Below are 16,746 nucleotides of genomic sequence, written 5' to 3'. Positions count from 1 at the left end.
ACCAATTCTTTACAAATTATAAGGGGCAAAGACACTAGAGGGCAGGTTTTAAATGCTAACACTAATGTTCAAGGTTTTCTAGAAGGAAGAATGATGCGTGGCTGTGCATGTGTGTGCGTGCGCGCGCTCACACTTCACTTGGCTGCCCTTTCCAGGGAACCAAGAGAAATTATGTGCAGCCCAGTAAAGAGAAAGAATGGAGTGGCCTGAGGTTGTAAATTCAAGGAAATTCAAGGAACATTTAAATATTGAATATTGAATATCTTCTTGTAGGAGTCGACAAAGATTAAATGAGGAGAAAGAATGAAGGGAACTGGATTTACAATCTGTTAAAGTCCCAGCTCCCCACCCACCCCAGTGAAGAGAGAGAGGCACTCCTCTCCTCTCCCCTCCCACCCCTGCCTTCTGAGGTGAGTCTCTGATGAACTAGTTCAAGGATTCTCACAAGGCTGGACTGGAAAATGGGCAGAGAAGCTGAGAACACAAGAGAAGAGGGGGAAGCCTAAAGAGAGAAAAAAGTAACTAGAAGAGAGTAAAAAAATTGGGGGAGAAAGAGAACAGAGGAGAGAAGAGTGAGCCGAAGAGTTTGGAGAAAAAGAGGACTTATTTGGGGAGCTTTCCCTGTGTGTGAGGGGTGGGGAGCCAGAGATGAGAGGCTCCGATATGAAAGAGGATTGTGAAGATGGGGAAAGGAACATGAAAAGTATTCCCGGGGCTTATTAATTGATCCCCTGTACTGTTTTCCAGAGACTGGATGTTTTGATTATTTTTGGTTATTTGGACATGCTATTTGAATAGGACTCTCCCTAAGGTTTGCATTTACTTCTAAATATACAGGTAAAAATTGCTCTTCTTTACTTAGGCATGCACAAATTAATATGCCAGAATACACTGAAGAGTTACCAAAGTGTTTGAGTCTTTTTGTCAACAGGGGGAAGAAATGTTTGTTTGCTAGCATCCTCTTAGGGCTCTCCTTTCACAGACTGAACAGAGCCGCAATCTTCCTTGTAATGCTGGCATTGACCCTCTTCACTCTTCTTGGACCCTGTGCCGGTTTTAAATGTATTGTCTCATAGGTTGAAACACATCCTTGAATATAATGTTTTATGATAAACCACAAATACCCTTAAGAACTTCTCCTTTGGCCCTAGCTGGTTTGGCTCAGTGGATAGAGCGTCAGCCTGTGGACTAAAGGGTCCCAGGTTCGGTTCGAGTCAAGGGCACATGCCGGGGTTGTGGGCTCGGTCCCCAGTGGGGGGTGTGCAGGAGGCGGCCAATCAATGATTCTCTCTCATCATTGATTTTTCTCTCTCTCTCTTCCTCTTCCTTCCTCTGAAATCAATAAAATTTAAGAAAAGAAAAAAAACTTCTCCTTTGCAGTGGATGTGACATTAACCTTTCCCAGCAGAGGATGCTAAAGGACAATTCCCAGCACAGGCAGGGCAGGCAGGTGGGTGTCAGCCAAGTGTGGATGGAGCTCTCCAAGTCTCAGGACCCTGAAGCCTGGACCTGGTGATAACGGGTCCTTATCTCTCTGGGAAACTTTTCTTCCCTTTGCTCTCCACCTCGCAGCTCATTTTGCTCTCTGAAGGCCTCTTGCCCTCTGGCATCCACACTCTCCCTGCCCGCCCACACCACCTGTGGCTGATCCGCTCTCCCCTGCATTGCCCGGGCTGCCTAGTGTTCCCCGGAAACACCACTCCAGTCTACTTCTCTGCTATTGGGTGGCGAAAGCTCCGTGTACCCAGGACCTCTGCACTCTTCCAGATGTGTCCTTCCTTGGGTATTCTCCCCTCAGCCCTAGGTGCCTGATGGAGTTCCTTCATATCCTATAGTCACTCTTTTATTAGAGTTAAGATTCTTATATTAAACTCCTCTGTTTAACCTACTATGTGTTCTCTCTTTCAATGAGATCCAGACTGCCACAGACTCTTCAATGTGGTTTGGAAGACCAAACGCCACTCCTAATACCACGTTCCTGATGGCAATGTGTAACTGGCTCACTACTTGGAAACACCCACTTTATGAATGCTGAAAAATGGGCTGATAGAATGACTTACACAAAACAACAGGGGCTGCAATAGATCCAAAACCAGATCTCAAAATTCTAAAAAATTCCCTTTGTTCCACTTCTGAGTGCACAGTAAAAAGTGAGTTGGATTTCAGTGGGGAGGGGGATGGGGGAAGGGCAGAGATCAACCAAAGAATCTGTATGCATATATACATAGTCCATAGACACAGACAATAATGTGGTGAAGGCCTGGGGTGGGGCAGGGGCTGGGTGGAAGGGGACAGGAGGGGTGGGGGGGGAATAAGGGACAGCTGTAATACTGTCAACAATAAAAAAAAAAATGAGTTACAGATACATAGCAAACCATGTTCTGTGAAAGGCAAAACACAGGGATGAAACGACATATCCAAAACTGTAATTGAGCTTTGAGTCCAAGTCACTATATCCCTTTCACTATATCCAAAATCTCAATGACACGCCTTCATGCTGTGTAAGCATGTTTATTAATATGTCATACAATCCTAGGGAGCACTCAGGGCCTGTTTCTTTTCTAGGCATCCTGTCACCATTATTTCAGAGATTTGATGTTTCACTCTGAAAAGTTAATAGCTGAAAGGTTAAAACAACCTTTCTCACCCACACCACACACACACACACACACACACACACACACACACACACAACTTTTGGTGCATCTGAGTTCTGAGTTGCATTTATTCCTACATCCTATGATTTCTCTTTTTTCTTCTCTTATTTGCAAGTGCCACTATTGCTTTTGAAATTCAGGTTATAATTTACTGAATTCAAAATGTCTTAATTATTGGTCCTACAGCCTCCTTAATCTATATCTCTTGAGCAATTATCTGTGGGGTTTTTTCCCCCCATATTTGTCATGCCACATGCCTTACAAGTCATTTGCATATTTTTAATATCATTCACGGGCCATACAAAATTATCAACTTAAAAATTAGCCTGCTATATTTGGTCAAACATTTAATTAACTCACCCCTAATGCCTTGGCAGGGCCAGACCAAATAATTTCTCGGGGCTTATACAGCCCACTGGTCAGACATTCCCCACCCCTGGATTAAAATTTACAACCCCAAGCCCATAAATCCCAAGCTTAGAGGAGAGAACCTAAGGTTAAATTAACTTTTGATCAATGAAATAACATCCTGTTGCAAATACCTTTAAATCAAACTTGTCATGCTCGAAAGGGCTCATTTTTTTCAAAAATGCAAAGTTCAAAAGGCCAAGAAATGGACATTGAATGTGTGATCTTGAGTGTGAAATATCTAACTGTGCACTTCCTGCATTAAACATTTGTACATTCAAAGCAAATGAAATTTCCCTAATAATCCACTGATGGTCACAAACTAATAGGTATCTTAGTAATCTCTTAACAGGAATGGGATCAAATATAAATTTGAATCATGCTAGTCCAATTATTGTCTGATTTTCTTATATGTTAAAGAACACACCAGAAAAAAAATTTTCAGTAGAGGAGAAAAAATAAGAGAGGTCATTAGAAAACACAGGTTGAGCCAAGTCCTGGAAGATACTATCAATTGAAAAACATTTGAATGCATTTTCAGTGAGACTTGTGATGTTACAAAGTGAAATCAAGAAGCCTGAAAGGCACCAGATGTAGAAATTGAAAAACCCAATGCTGCGAATGTCAAAAACTGAAAAATAATATTAAACAAAGTGGAGCATGTTGCTTGCTAATATATTCACCATCAATCACTGGTTTCATATCAGCTGCAAGTCTCCTGTTCTTTCAAAGTTCTCTACAATTCTGATTGTTTTTTCAACTTTCTGAAACTTTACTGTTGTAGAGGTTTCCACATAGCCTGTGGGTACTGTTTTCAGGAAGTTTCTACCAATTCACTGTAGTCTCTTTGGTATACTCATGTCATCTTTCTCCCCCAAGGCCTGTTTCCTTACAACATTTTAAAGCAATGGCTTGGCATTCTTTCCAACTATCTTCTAAACTGCTCTTAGACCAGCCCCTGCCTCCTTTGCTATTCCCATGATCCTAATACAGGTTCTCTTCATCTTTCACCTGAACGACTCCAGGAGATTCCAAACTTGTCTTACTGCTTCCCTTCTCATCTATTTTTCAACATGACCTCTACAGGCACCTTTAGAAAACACATCTGATGGTGTCAACTCCCTGTCAAAATGTGTAAACTCAATATATGAAAATGAACGTGTTAATATTTCCATATACCAACAAAAAATAATTTATATGCCTAAGCAGAGCTTCACAGGCTCATTCTAAGATTTTCATGGGAATGGGAAAGACCAGGAATAACTAAAACTTTTTTTCTGGGGATGAACAAGTTATTAAGACTTGCTCTTCCAGTTATTGTGACTTATTATAAAGCCATGGTAATTCCAAGAATGTGGCCTTAATGCACAGATAGGCAAGGAAACCAGTGAAACAGAATGAGGAGGCAATGCCATGCCATCTTAATTACAAGTGAGAGTATGCTCACTTCAGTTAATGTTCTGGAATAAGTACATATTCATATGGAAAATGATGAAAGTGCCCCTTTACCATCTACAAATAAAAGAATCAATATGCTCTGAAATTAATTAAATATATATATATATGAGGCCTGGTGCCCGTGATTCGTGCACTGGTGGAGGGGCGTGACCTGCGGGGATTGGCCCACTGTGGGAGTGCCACTCATCCCGGTCAGCCAAGCAGCACTCCCACTGTGGGAGCACACTGACCACCAGGGGGCAGCTCCTGCATTGAGCGTCTGTCCCCTGGTGGTCAGTGTGCATCATAGTGACTGGTCGATTGGTCGTTCTGGTCATTCAGTCGCTGGGCTTTTATTATATGGGATATATAAATATATATATAATCAATACGTTTAATGTGGAAAACAAAGCTGTAAACATTTGAGGGGATGATATAGGAGAGTATCTTTCTGGCTTCAGGAGAGGAAAAGTTTTCTTAAATAAGACATAAAAATCAACCAGAAAAGGAGAAATTATATATATATATGTATATATATATGTATGTATATATATATATATATGTATATATATATCAGTGCATTAAAATTAAGAACTTATAATTCATCAAAAGACACAATAAAGTAAAAAAAAAAAAAAAAAAAAAAAAAAAAAACCAGGCCCTAGCTGGTTTGGCTCAGGGAATAGAGCATTGGTCTGCAGACTGAAGGGTCCCTGGTTCAATTCCAGTCAAGGGCACATGCTTGGGTTGCAGGCTCAATCCCCAGTAGGAGCATGTGGGGGGCAGCCAATCAATGATTCTCTCTCATCATTGATGTTTCTATCTCTCCCTCCCTCTCCCTTCCTCTCTGAAATCAATAAAAAATATATTTTTTTAAAAAACAACAATAGTGGGGAAAGCTATGGCAACATGTAAAACCAGACAAACATCTATATGCAAAACATGTTTACAAAAAAACAAACTTAAAAAGAATTTAAAGGCAATTCTACTACATACCCACCAGATTGGCAAAAATTAGAAGTCTGACAATATCAAGTGCTGACAAGGATATGGCACATTGGGAACACTCACACCGCTTGTAGCAGGTAAAATGGTCATGCTGCTTTAGAAAATAGTCTGGCCTCTTGTATTCAATTTGAAGATTTGGTTCCCTTGTGACCCAGAAAGGACGCTCCCTTAAGAAACTTGTATGCATATGCATGAGAAGACAGTGCAAGTACAGTCACAGCAACATGGCTTGTATGATCTAAAAGGTGGAAACTACAGATGTGTCTATCAACAGGAAATTTTCTAGGGCAGTGGTTGGCAAACTCATTAGTCAACAGAGCCAAATATCAACAGTACTTCTTCAAAATAGACTCGCCCAGGCCTAAAACCGATTTCTGTGCATGGGCCACGAAGTTTCAATCACACTGTACGTGCGCCCGCATGTGGTATTTTGTGGAAGAGCCAGACTCAAGGGACCAAAGAGCCGCATGTGGCTCGCGAGCCACAGTTTGCCGACCACAGGTGTAGGGTATTCAGATAATGGAAAACTACCTGTCAAAGAAAATGAACACCTACATAAAGCAGGTAATGGTAGTAAGCAAAAGAATATATATAGAGACTGACTTAATGTATATAAAATTCAAAGCAAGTAAAACTAAATTGCAGTGTTTAGGGATTTAGGTGGTGAAACTCGGCGAGATGGTAAAATTATAAAGTTAAGCAAGGTCAGGATTGTGGTTAACATTAGAGGGGAAGGTGTAACTAGGAAGGATTTCTGGTGTGCCCGCAAGGCATCACCTGTGACCTGGGTGGTGGCAATTACATGAGTGTTTGCTTTATAATTTTTCAGTAAACAGTATGTTTAGGCTTTGTGCACTTTCCTCTATATGGGATATATTTCACAATATAACCAGATTGAAAACAAAATTTTTACTAGACAAATGTACATCAAAATACACAGACGTATTCCTTATAGACCCACTTAGGTCAATTATTGTTTTTGGATGAGGAAATATTTGCCCCATTTTGAATAATTATTTATTGATCTTGCAATCCTTTCATTGTCACAGACTAGAAATCTTTTTCCATCTCTCTAAACTTGGCTTTCAAATATTTTTCATTATGTACTCTGACTACTCCCATGGGAATGATATGCAGGTAGAATCCAGATATATTGAGTGTGTGTGTATATATAACTGGGAAAAGTTTACTTGCAAAGGGAAAGCAAGCAATTGGCAATATCCCTGTGACCACTGTGTGAAGACCCCTGGAAAGTGCAGGCTGCTCTCTGCCTGGGACCAGAGGTCAGACAGAGCATAGGGCTGTCACCCCAGCCACCGCCAGCCCTGGGGTCTCAGACTGCCGTTCCTGTTTCGTCTTGTTCTTTTCAATTCTCTCCACACAGCTTATATCGCAGCTTTTTTAATTAAAGAAGAAAATGAAATGTCTTACTTGGCAGGTTTTTAATATCTGACTAGTCTATTGCTGCTGCTGTTGCTACCTTATAATTGTATAGTTTATTACCTGCTCATTTGTTCTGTGACAAATGCTGCTTCTGATCAGACACAGGAACTGTGCTGGACACTGCTCTTCAGAAGCCCTGCCCACCACAAGCGCAGTCACTTCCTTAGCTCAGGTACCCTTTCCAACAATGCTAGGGGGGTAGGCTGTGGATATGTTGTAATTTTTGCTTTTTTCAATTGGATTTTGTATTGGTTATATTTTGTTATAAACAACTGAACCTAAAACTTAGTGGCTTAAAGAAACAACCATTTACTTAGCTCCAATTCTGTGAATTAGTTAGGCATGTTTGGATCCGCTAACCTACTTTCAGCTGGACTCACTGGTGAGTCAGCTAGGAGCCTCACTCATACATCTGGCCACAATGACAGGAGACTGGGCCACCCATATCTCATCATCCTGTAGGGTACCCAGGGTTCTCTACAAGGCAGGCACAGAGTTCAGAAGCAGCGTGAGGGCAAGCCCAATGTGCAGGCATGTGGCAAGTTTGCATACGTCACATCGGCTAATTAATGTCCATCAGTTCAAAGAAAATCACATGGTCAGTCAGACCCAGAAGCAGTGCGGGAAGGTATGACAAAACTGTGTGAACGCAAACGATGATGACCCCATGGCCATCTTCGCAATCCACCACAGACCTAGAGTACCTCTCCCAAGGCCACACAGTGAGGATGTAGCATGGCAGCCACAGCTCCTGGCTCCTCACGTCCAGTTCAATCAGTAGTCTCTGTCCCAGGTCAAATAACCAGGGAAGAAAAGCTCATGGAGGTGGCCAGTAGGGAGGGTGTTCAGGAGAAGCTGATTAGGGAGTCACGCAGGACTCAAAGTGGTTATCGAGGTGAAATTAACTGAAAAATTGCCATATGTTTGCTTTGTTTTATGCGGTGCTAATCAATCTATACTAATAAAAGGGTAATATGCTAATTAGACCAGAAGACCTTCCGGACGTCCTTCCAGACAAAGCCATGGTGGTGGGGCCGCGGCAGAGGTGGTTAGGGGTGATCAGGCCAGGAGGGGGACAGTTGGGAGTGAGCAAGCTGGCAGTGGGGGGCAGTTGGGGGCAAGCAGGCCAGCAGGGGGGGGAAGTTGGGGCCAATCAGTTGGCAGGGGGGTGGGGCAGTTGAGGGTGAGCAGGCTGGCCATGGGGGGGGAGGCAGTTGGGGGCAATCAGGCCGGCAAGGAGGGGCAGTTGGGGGCGAGCAGGCCAGCAAGTGAGTGGTTAGGAGCCAGTGGTTCTGGATTGTGCAAAAGATGTCTGACTACCAACAGTCGGACATCCCCCAAGGGGTCCCAGATTGGAGGGGGTGCAGGCTGGGCTGAGGGACACCCCGCCCCCGCATGCACAAATTTCGTGCACTGGGCCACTAGTTTAGAATATAAGAATCATCCACAACAAAAATGTGAAGATGAACATTGATTCATTCCTCCCATCCTTTCACGTCCTTCCACCTTCCCTCCATCTCCCCAGGGTCACCATCTCAATCCAGCTTTCTAAGAGGAGTTCTTCATCTCCCTTGCAAATACTCACAACATTAAACTGGGTTTCACAGAGTGAAGTTCACTAAATTTGTTTGCATAAATTGAAAGGAGTTTTAGGAGTAAAATAGGCAGGTGTAGGGAGTTTTAGGAATAAAGAGGGTCCATGGGGGAGGACTGCAAAGGTGGGGGCTTGGAGCTGCCAAAGGCATACATTCACAGAGGAAAAAAAAAAAAAAAAGAGGTGCCACAGGATAAGGGGAGAGGAAGATATGGGATAAGGGGAGAGGAAGACATCCATTCACAGAAGATAGGGAAGAGCCGCAGGGTACGGGGAGGAAGAGGAAACAAACTTTCACAGAGGATAGAGAAATGCTGACAAATGGGAGAAAGAGGAAAACAGATTTTCACAGGATTCTGCCACTGAAGGGGGAGAACAAAGGGGGCACCATGTGGGTTTTGAGCTTTGAAGCTGATATTCTACCAAATAGAAGGCAGCATCAAGAGTCAAAGAACTGCAGCCTTTATAAACCTTCGGAAAAAGGAGTTTAGTGGGCTACCCCCTTGGGCACCCCCTCCCTATGTGGGAGTCGGTACTTGTTTCCAATAAATGTCCACCCTTTTCATCTACCACCATTTGTCCATGGCTTTGTTCTTTGAATCCACCTGGACATGAACCAGGGAAAGAAATCACCCTTGCATCCTGCTCAGGAAAAACTTCTACATTTTTTATTAAAGAAGCCTTTTTGTCAGCGAGTTTATTCTTCAAACTTCGTGAGGACAAGAACCCACGGAAAGAAAAGTCTGCACCCCAAACCTCACATTTCAGTAGCATAAAAAAAAAAAAGCTACATTAAAATATCAAACTATTTCCCCTGGGAATATTTATTTTCTTAGCAGCACTGTTAATGCTGCAACGAGTGTTCGGTCTTGGCATGCCAGGGAGGGGTCCTCCGTGAGAAGTTCAGTTTTCCCTTCCTCCCATTTCTTACTCGGAACATTGCAGCTCAGGCCCCACGTTTGGGAAAGCCAGTGGACATGAACCCTGGAGGGGACCATGGCGCCAGACCTGCCTGTTTTGGCTCAGACTCCGGCACTGACTACCTCTTCCTTGAGCAGGCTGTTAGCACTGAGACTCAGCGTCCTCTTCTGTGAAATGAGGATCACAGAGCCCATCTCAAAGGACATGCCAGGGACTGACTCGGACCAGTCTGTACAGAGCATGCTGAGCACCGGGCGTGGCTCACCATGGATACTCTTTAGTTGGCCATCTCTACTATGGTTGATAATATTATCATTAAAAGCCAAATAAGGAATGATTAGTTCACAAACGGAGGTTACAGGGGAAACTAGACCTATCTCTAGGTAATTCCCAGGCTCTCTCTCTTTTTGTTTGTTTCCTTAAGTTCATTAAATCTCATTCACAGCAAACCAGGTAAGCCATTTCCTGATGCCTCTTGAGTCGGGTGGTTTTTCCTGAGCAGGATGCTAGAGTGATTTCTTTCCCGGGTTCTTGTCCAGATGGATTTGAAGAAGGAAGCCACGGACAAAAGGTGGTAGGTGAAAAGGGTGGACAGTTATTGGAAACAAGTGCAGACTCCCATGTACGGAGGGGGTCCCAAAGGGAGTAGCCCACTAAGCCCCTTTTTCTAAGTTTTATAAAGACTGCGGTTTTTTTTGTTTCTTGATAGTCCCTTCTGATTGGTCACTATAGCAGCTTCAAAACTCAAACCCCACAGAGGCCCTCCCTCTTTCTCTCCCCCTTCAGTGGTAGAATTCCCCATCTCCTGTGCAAATGTGTTTTCCTCTTTCTCCCATTTGTCAGCCTTTCTCTATCCTCTGTGAAAGTTTGTTTCCTCTTCCTCCCCATACCCTGCGGCTCTTCCCTATCTTCTGTGAATGGATGTCTTCCTCTCCTCTTATCCTGTGGCCCCTTTTGTTCTCTGTGAATGTATGCCTTTTGGCAGCTCCAAGCCTTCCTCCCTCATGGACCCTCTCAAACTCCCTAAACCTGCCTATTTTACCCCCGCCTGCCAGGCCCGTGTCCACATTACCTGCAGCTCCCTTTCCCTGTTCAGAGGACAGATGTTATTGACCTTCCATCGCTCCATCAGGAAACTGCACTGTCTTCTTAGAGCAGTGGTTCTCAACCTTCTGGCTCTTTAAATACAGTTCCTCATGTTGTGACCCAACCATAAAATTATTTTTGTTGCTACTTCATAACTGTACTGTTGCTACTGTTATGAATCGTAATGTAAATATCTGATATGCAGGATGGTCTTAGGCAACCCCTGTGAAAGGGTCGTTCGATCGCTAAAGGGGTCGTGATCCACAGGTTGAGAACCACTGTCTTAGAGTCACTGGCCAGTCTTTCTGCATGCGGTGAAAAGCCCCGCAGAGATGAAAACATCAGGCTGATAACAATGCAGCCTAGTTCTTTTATTTTTTATTTTTTATTTTTTTAAGTCATGTTTCTGAATAAAGATTCGAGATTTCAGTGCTAATATCCTTCTTGTTTTTATGCTGATATAAAGAAGAGAAGGCAAACTCTTTGTAAGGGACAGGTTTGGGGCCCCCATTGTTTCATAAATAAGAGCATGCCTGTGCCAGGGGGATAATATCATGTTGAAACAATAAATGGCCCCTAAAGACCTCCAAGTGCTTTGAGGAAATTGCTATTCGTTTTCCCAATCACCCTTTAGCAATAAAAACCTCAAATTCACAGAATTGAAGGGAGTTCTCTAGAGTCAGGTGGCAACTGTATAGTTAAGAGATCCCAGTGGTCTACTTTCTAAAAATATTTGGTTTTTTTCATCAAGCGTAATTTTGAAAAATGAATATCAACAGTTCTAAAACTTTATTCATTATTCTGAAGAAAAGTTGTCAAAGAGTCTAGGCAACTCTGAATTTCCTTTCCAGGTTATTTGAAAAATTGACTGGAATGGATCATATGGCAGAGGGAAATGTGGGGGGGGGGGTGGGGGGGAAGGTCTGGCCCTAGCCAGTTTGGCCCAGTGAATAGAGCATCAGCCCCCCGGACTGAAGGGTCCCAGGTTCGATTCCGGTCAACGGCATGTAACTTGGTTACAGGTTCCCCAGCCCTGGTCGGGGTGCATGCATGAGGCAACCAATCCATGTGTCTCTCTCACATCAATGTTTTTCTGTCTCTCCCTCTCCCTTTCACTCTCTCTAAAAATCAATGGAAAAATATCCTCAGGCAAGGATTAACCAAAAAAAAAAAAGAAAAGGTCTAGTAGATCTTTCTGTGTCTTCCTAATACAGTGGTTCTCAACCTTGGCTGCACATTAGAATCACCTGGGAATCTTTTTAAAATCCTGATTTCTGGGCCTCATCCTCAGGAAATTCTGTTTCTTTTTTTTTTTTTTTTTTTAATATATTTTTATTGATTTTTTACAGAGAGGAAGGGAGAGAGACAGAGAGCCAGAAACATCGATGAGAGAGAAACATCGATCAGCCGCCTCCCGCACACCCCCCACCGGGGATGTGCCCGCAACCAAGGCACATGCCCTTGACCGGAATCGAACCTGGGACCCTTCAGTCCGAGGCCGACGCTCTATCCACTGAGCCAAACCGGTTACGGCAGGAAATTCTGTTTCTTTGTTACTAATGTTGTGGCCTCACCCCATAACAAAGAAATAGAATTTCCGGAGGGTGAGGCCCAGAAATCAGGATTTTAAAAAGATTCCCAGGTGATTCTAATGTGCAGCCAAGGTTGAGAACCACTGTCCTAATACATAAGAAATATGTAATAGGTATGACTTCATTCAGAGACACGGATTCAAAGGCTCTTCTATGTAAAATTGTTCGGGGTACACCAAAACGTCTATTTAAGCATTAAAATTATTGGCCCAACAATTTCTACTTTGATTCTCCTTCATTTAGATTTCACCAACTCCTCTGGGAAGAGTAACACAATAAGTCACTGTTAGTGCAAATATATTAGTGTAAATTAATTCATCCAAAGAAAACTAAACAGACTAGATTTTGTGTGTGTCAAAGGGTGAGGATGCAGGGATTTGGGGCATATCTGATGGGATGTCACAACGGTGGGTCATGAGCAAGCAAGCGACAGAGGACATGGACACAGTCGAGGTAAAATGACAGAAAACAGTTTGTAGTTAAGCAACCTTCTCTAAGTCTCAACTTTCTCCTTGTAAAATAGAAATAATTCTATCTTATCTCACAGAGTCACTATGAAAATTAAATTCAACAATATCCTTGAAACCACCTAAGGTTTCATTCAAATATAAAAAATTAGGAAACAGGTCTTTGAGATAAGTGACAGAGGGTCACAAGGATATAAAAAAAAAAAAATGTGCATTAAGATGGAATAGGAGTGATGCTATCAATAAACAAATACATAGATAGATTATACAACAAGTGTCAGCTACTAAGTTTTGCTTGAAATTACTCCTGGAAAACAATGTAGATATTTTATTCAAGGACATAAAATAAGAATAAAAATAAGACAAGCTGTTGCATTAAACAAAGATTTTCTAACTTATTTCTAAAGAACCCTGGAGACACGAAAAGCAGTCTCATATATAAGAAGTGTCAGTTACTTAAGTTTTGCTTGAAATTACTCCTAGAAAAACAGTATAGATATTTTATTCAAGGACATAAAACAAGAATAAAAATAAGACAAGCTGCCACATTAAACAAAGACTTTCTAACTTATTTCTTGAGGACCCTGGAGACATGAAAGAAGTCAGTCTCTTTCCTTGATCTCTCCTTAAAGAAGAGGCAATTGCTACAGAGTGTGCTAGATTTTCAAGTGCTGACATGCACAGGTGCCCATGAGAGAGGAAATGAAAAAAAAAACAAAAAAACAAAAAAACAAGCAAGCTGCTGAACAGTATTCCTAGATAGATTCCATTATTTATATGCATGTTTGTAAATGCAGATAAAATGTTCTTTAAAACACACTAAACTATTAATAGTGTTACCCCAAGGGGGAACAGGGAGGCTGGGGAAAGTTGGGAAGCAGGACTTTCTTCACATGTTTATAATATTTGAGAAACTTCCAATTGTGCGTTTTATGATTTCACACATTTACCATAAAAAATAGCATGATACCTATTAGGATGGACATTTTCACAGTTTCTCACCGTGGGGGATGGGGTCAGCGGAGCCCTGAAGACTCAGCAGGAGTCAGTCAGACGGAGTAACAGAGGAAAGGCATTAACGGCGGACAGTCTGTGCAAAGGCCCAGAGGCCCAGGAGGAGGGGAGGTATCTAATACGTGCAGTGGCTTGGACAAAGCAAATCTTGGGTAGATGTGGGAGAAGAGTGGAAGGTGATGGTAGAAAGCTGATCCATGTCTCAATATTTCCCAATCTAATCATCGAAATGGCATTCCCCCATGATGCTGTGATTAGCAGGAGGCAGGGATCACTGGCAGTCATTGTAGAGACTCCCTAAACCCTAGGAGTCCTACTTACCCAAATACAGTGGGGCCTTGACTTACGAGTGTCCCGACTAACGAGTTTTTGGAGATATAAGCCGTCTCTAGGCCGATTTTTTGCTTTGAGTTGCGAGCTAAAATTCGGGTTACGAGCCAGCTTCAGATACCCCACCACTAGTTGGCGCAGCGAACGTCACAGTGAACGCCACAACATCAGCCCAGTGTCACGTGTCTCACTCGTTCACTTTATGATTTGACATACGAGTAATTTGAGTTATGAGCTCCGTCACGGAATGAATTAAACTCGTAAGTTAAGGCCCCACTGTGATCACATTCAGATCTAGACCGACACTAACACTATGTTCAAGCTTTTCATTTACAGATAAGGAAGCTGAGACACAGGGTGGTTCTGTGACTCACTCAGGTCTAGCCTAGAGTGAGAATCGCGGTCTCGGAGCCCCATTTTAATATTTTTTACCCCACCCTGCAGCTGCTTCTACACCCAGCCCAAGTCCCACCTCCCAGCAGCTCCAGTCCCTCGGACGGTTCACCAGGAACACAAGCCTCTAGGTTGCTTACCTGGTATTGAACCAAACAATGCCTGCATGATGGCTGCGTGTTCTAGAGTGACTGCCTTACCTCCCCCTGAGCCTCATCTAAGCAAAAACCATGTCTCAGGCATCGTTCTTTCCCTCCTAAAGAAAATCCCAGAGCCTCCTGCCCACGGAAGGAACTTAGTGAACAGTTTGCTGACTAATGAAACTTAAAAACTGCAAGGAAGCATAAATGTCAGGGGAGGAAAAGTGATATCCTTTGCTTCTGAGAGTCATATAACATCCTCAGATTGTCAAGTGAACATTTCCTTAAGTCATTTTTTATGGGATTACGTGGGGTCTGTGAGTTATAGGTGCAAGCGTCAGCACCGTCCATCCGGGAAAGTTCAACATGAGGAAACACGGAGACGGAAGCGAATTCCCACCTCTCCGCCTCTGGCCTGGGCTGGTTAGCATTATCCTCCTCGGGTTCTGCAGCTGCACGAGGAAAGTCTAGGCTACGTTACAAGAGTGTATAAGATGCATAAAGGACAGAGAAATACCTGAAATATGCAAGCCAACCACAGTAAACTTTCAACATTTGAGAGGAGGAAACTCCGTTTTTTTCATTCCTATTCCAGTGCCCTCATCCACTCGCCTGTCCCCTAATGAAATGATGCAGATTCCTACATAAATTGGAGGTTAAAACCAGTCCTTGCAAACTCTTCAGTGAAAGCCAATAGCTGTATACTTTGTTCAAGGCAATATGAATTGTTTCATACTATAAACTTGCCTCTAAGAGGAAACAAGAAGCTATGTTTTAGGGAGAAGACTTGTTTCATTTTGAGATATTCTGGATAAAATAAAATAAAATAAAATCATTTATAGCTTCCTCAAAATTCAAAGATGAAGGAAATATTCTCACGGGTGTAGGAGATTAGTTTTCCTAAGCACTGGTGTAGCAGGCATTACAAAAACAATTGCTTCGTCCTGCAAGACGGGAGTTTAACATGTGGGCAAGTGAACTGAGGGGATGGCAGTGTAGCGGTCTATGAGCACTAGTGATGCTGCTGACAAAAAAGAAAAAAATGTTTTACAGTGTTTCTATAGCTCACTTTCATTTGTCACTTGTCTCCACAATCATATCAAAGGGAGATGGGGATTTTATTTTTCTCAAAGGGGTGGACTTGTTCTCCCATGCCCTGTAAGATATGAACAGATAAAGTTCTTATTCTGGCATAAGTACATTCTTTTTTTATTATTTTTTTAATCTTCACCTAAGGATATTTTTCCTTTTTTTTTTTTTTTTTTTTTTTTAGAGAGAGAGAGAGAGTGGAAGAGAGAGGGAAAGACAGAGAGAAATATCGATGTGAGAGAATCACATCGATACACAAGCCCCTACCAGAGGAGAAGCCTGCAACCGAGGTACGTGCCCTTTAGCAGAATCGAACCCAGGACCCTACCCTTTGGTCTGCAGGCCGATGCTCTATCCACTGAGTCAAACCAGCTAGGGCAGTACATTCTTGATATGCTAGTCTTTGATTAGCTACTGACAGGACGAGGGTCAGACACACCCTTCCTCACCTTGGATGGACACCATGCTTCTAAACATCCCTTAAACATTGAATTATTTATTTCAGGAAGGGCTAGGAAAATACCATCAAGGCCAAGGCCCTTTCTTTTCCCCCAGAAGGTTTGTCTCTTCCCATCTCAATGGAGTGAAGAAGATTCCTGCTTCCCTTACCAACATCCTTTTAGGTGCCTGAAGCAGGGTGGATGAAAAGTGGAAAAGAGATTGCAAACTCTGAGAATTTCTTCAGGAAGGAAATAAACATTCTATCAAGATTTCGATACCCCTGCCTCAAGAAACACAGACAATCAAGCAAAATGTAGCTTACAAAAATTCAAATCGATGCCTTGGGGAGAAGTAGCTCACACTAACAGATGTTCAGTCATTTTAGTGATCTTCCAGAACATTGGGATTTAACAGCAGTGTATTACCTTCACAACAACAAAAATGACGGGACCACAGGTTTAGGCATTAAAACAAAATTATTCCTACTGCCTTATCCATAATATGACAGTTGTGAAGAACTCAGCAAGACTAAATAAGAAATGTGTTCTAATGAGTGTAGCTGTTGTGTTTAATAAGATTGACACGGGCCTTGCATTGTAGAAATGTTGAATGAAGCAGCAGGTAATGAAAAGTGATTATCCTCAATAAGAAGAAAGAAAAACAAAAATACACACAATGGTCCCCTGAGATGCCCTAATGGAGAGCATCAAACTTCCTCCTGAAGTC

The sequence above is a fragment of the Myotis myotis genome, unplaced genomic scaffold, assembly GCF_014108235.1.
Source record: "Myotis myotis isolate mMyoMyo1 unplaced genomic scaffold, mMyoMyo1.p scaffold_m19_p_6, whole genome shotgun sequence".
Classification (NCBI taxonomy): domain Eukaryota; kingdom Metazoa; phylum Chordata; class Mammalia; order Chiroptera; family Vespertilionidae; genus Myotis; species Myotis myotis.
This window is presented reverse-complemented; position numbering follows the sequence as displayed.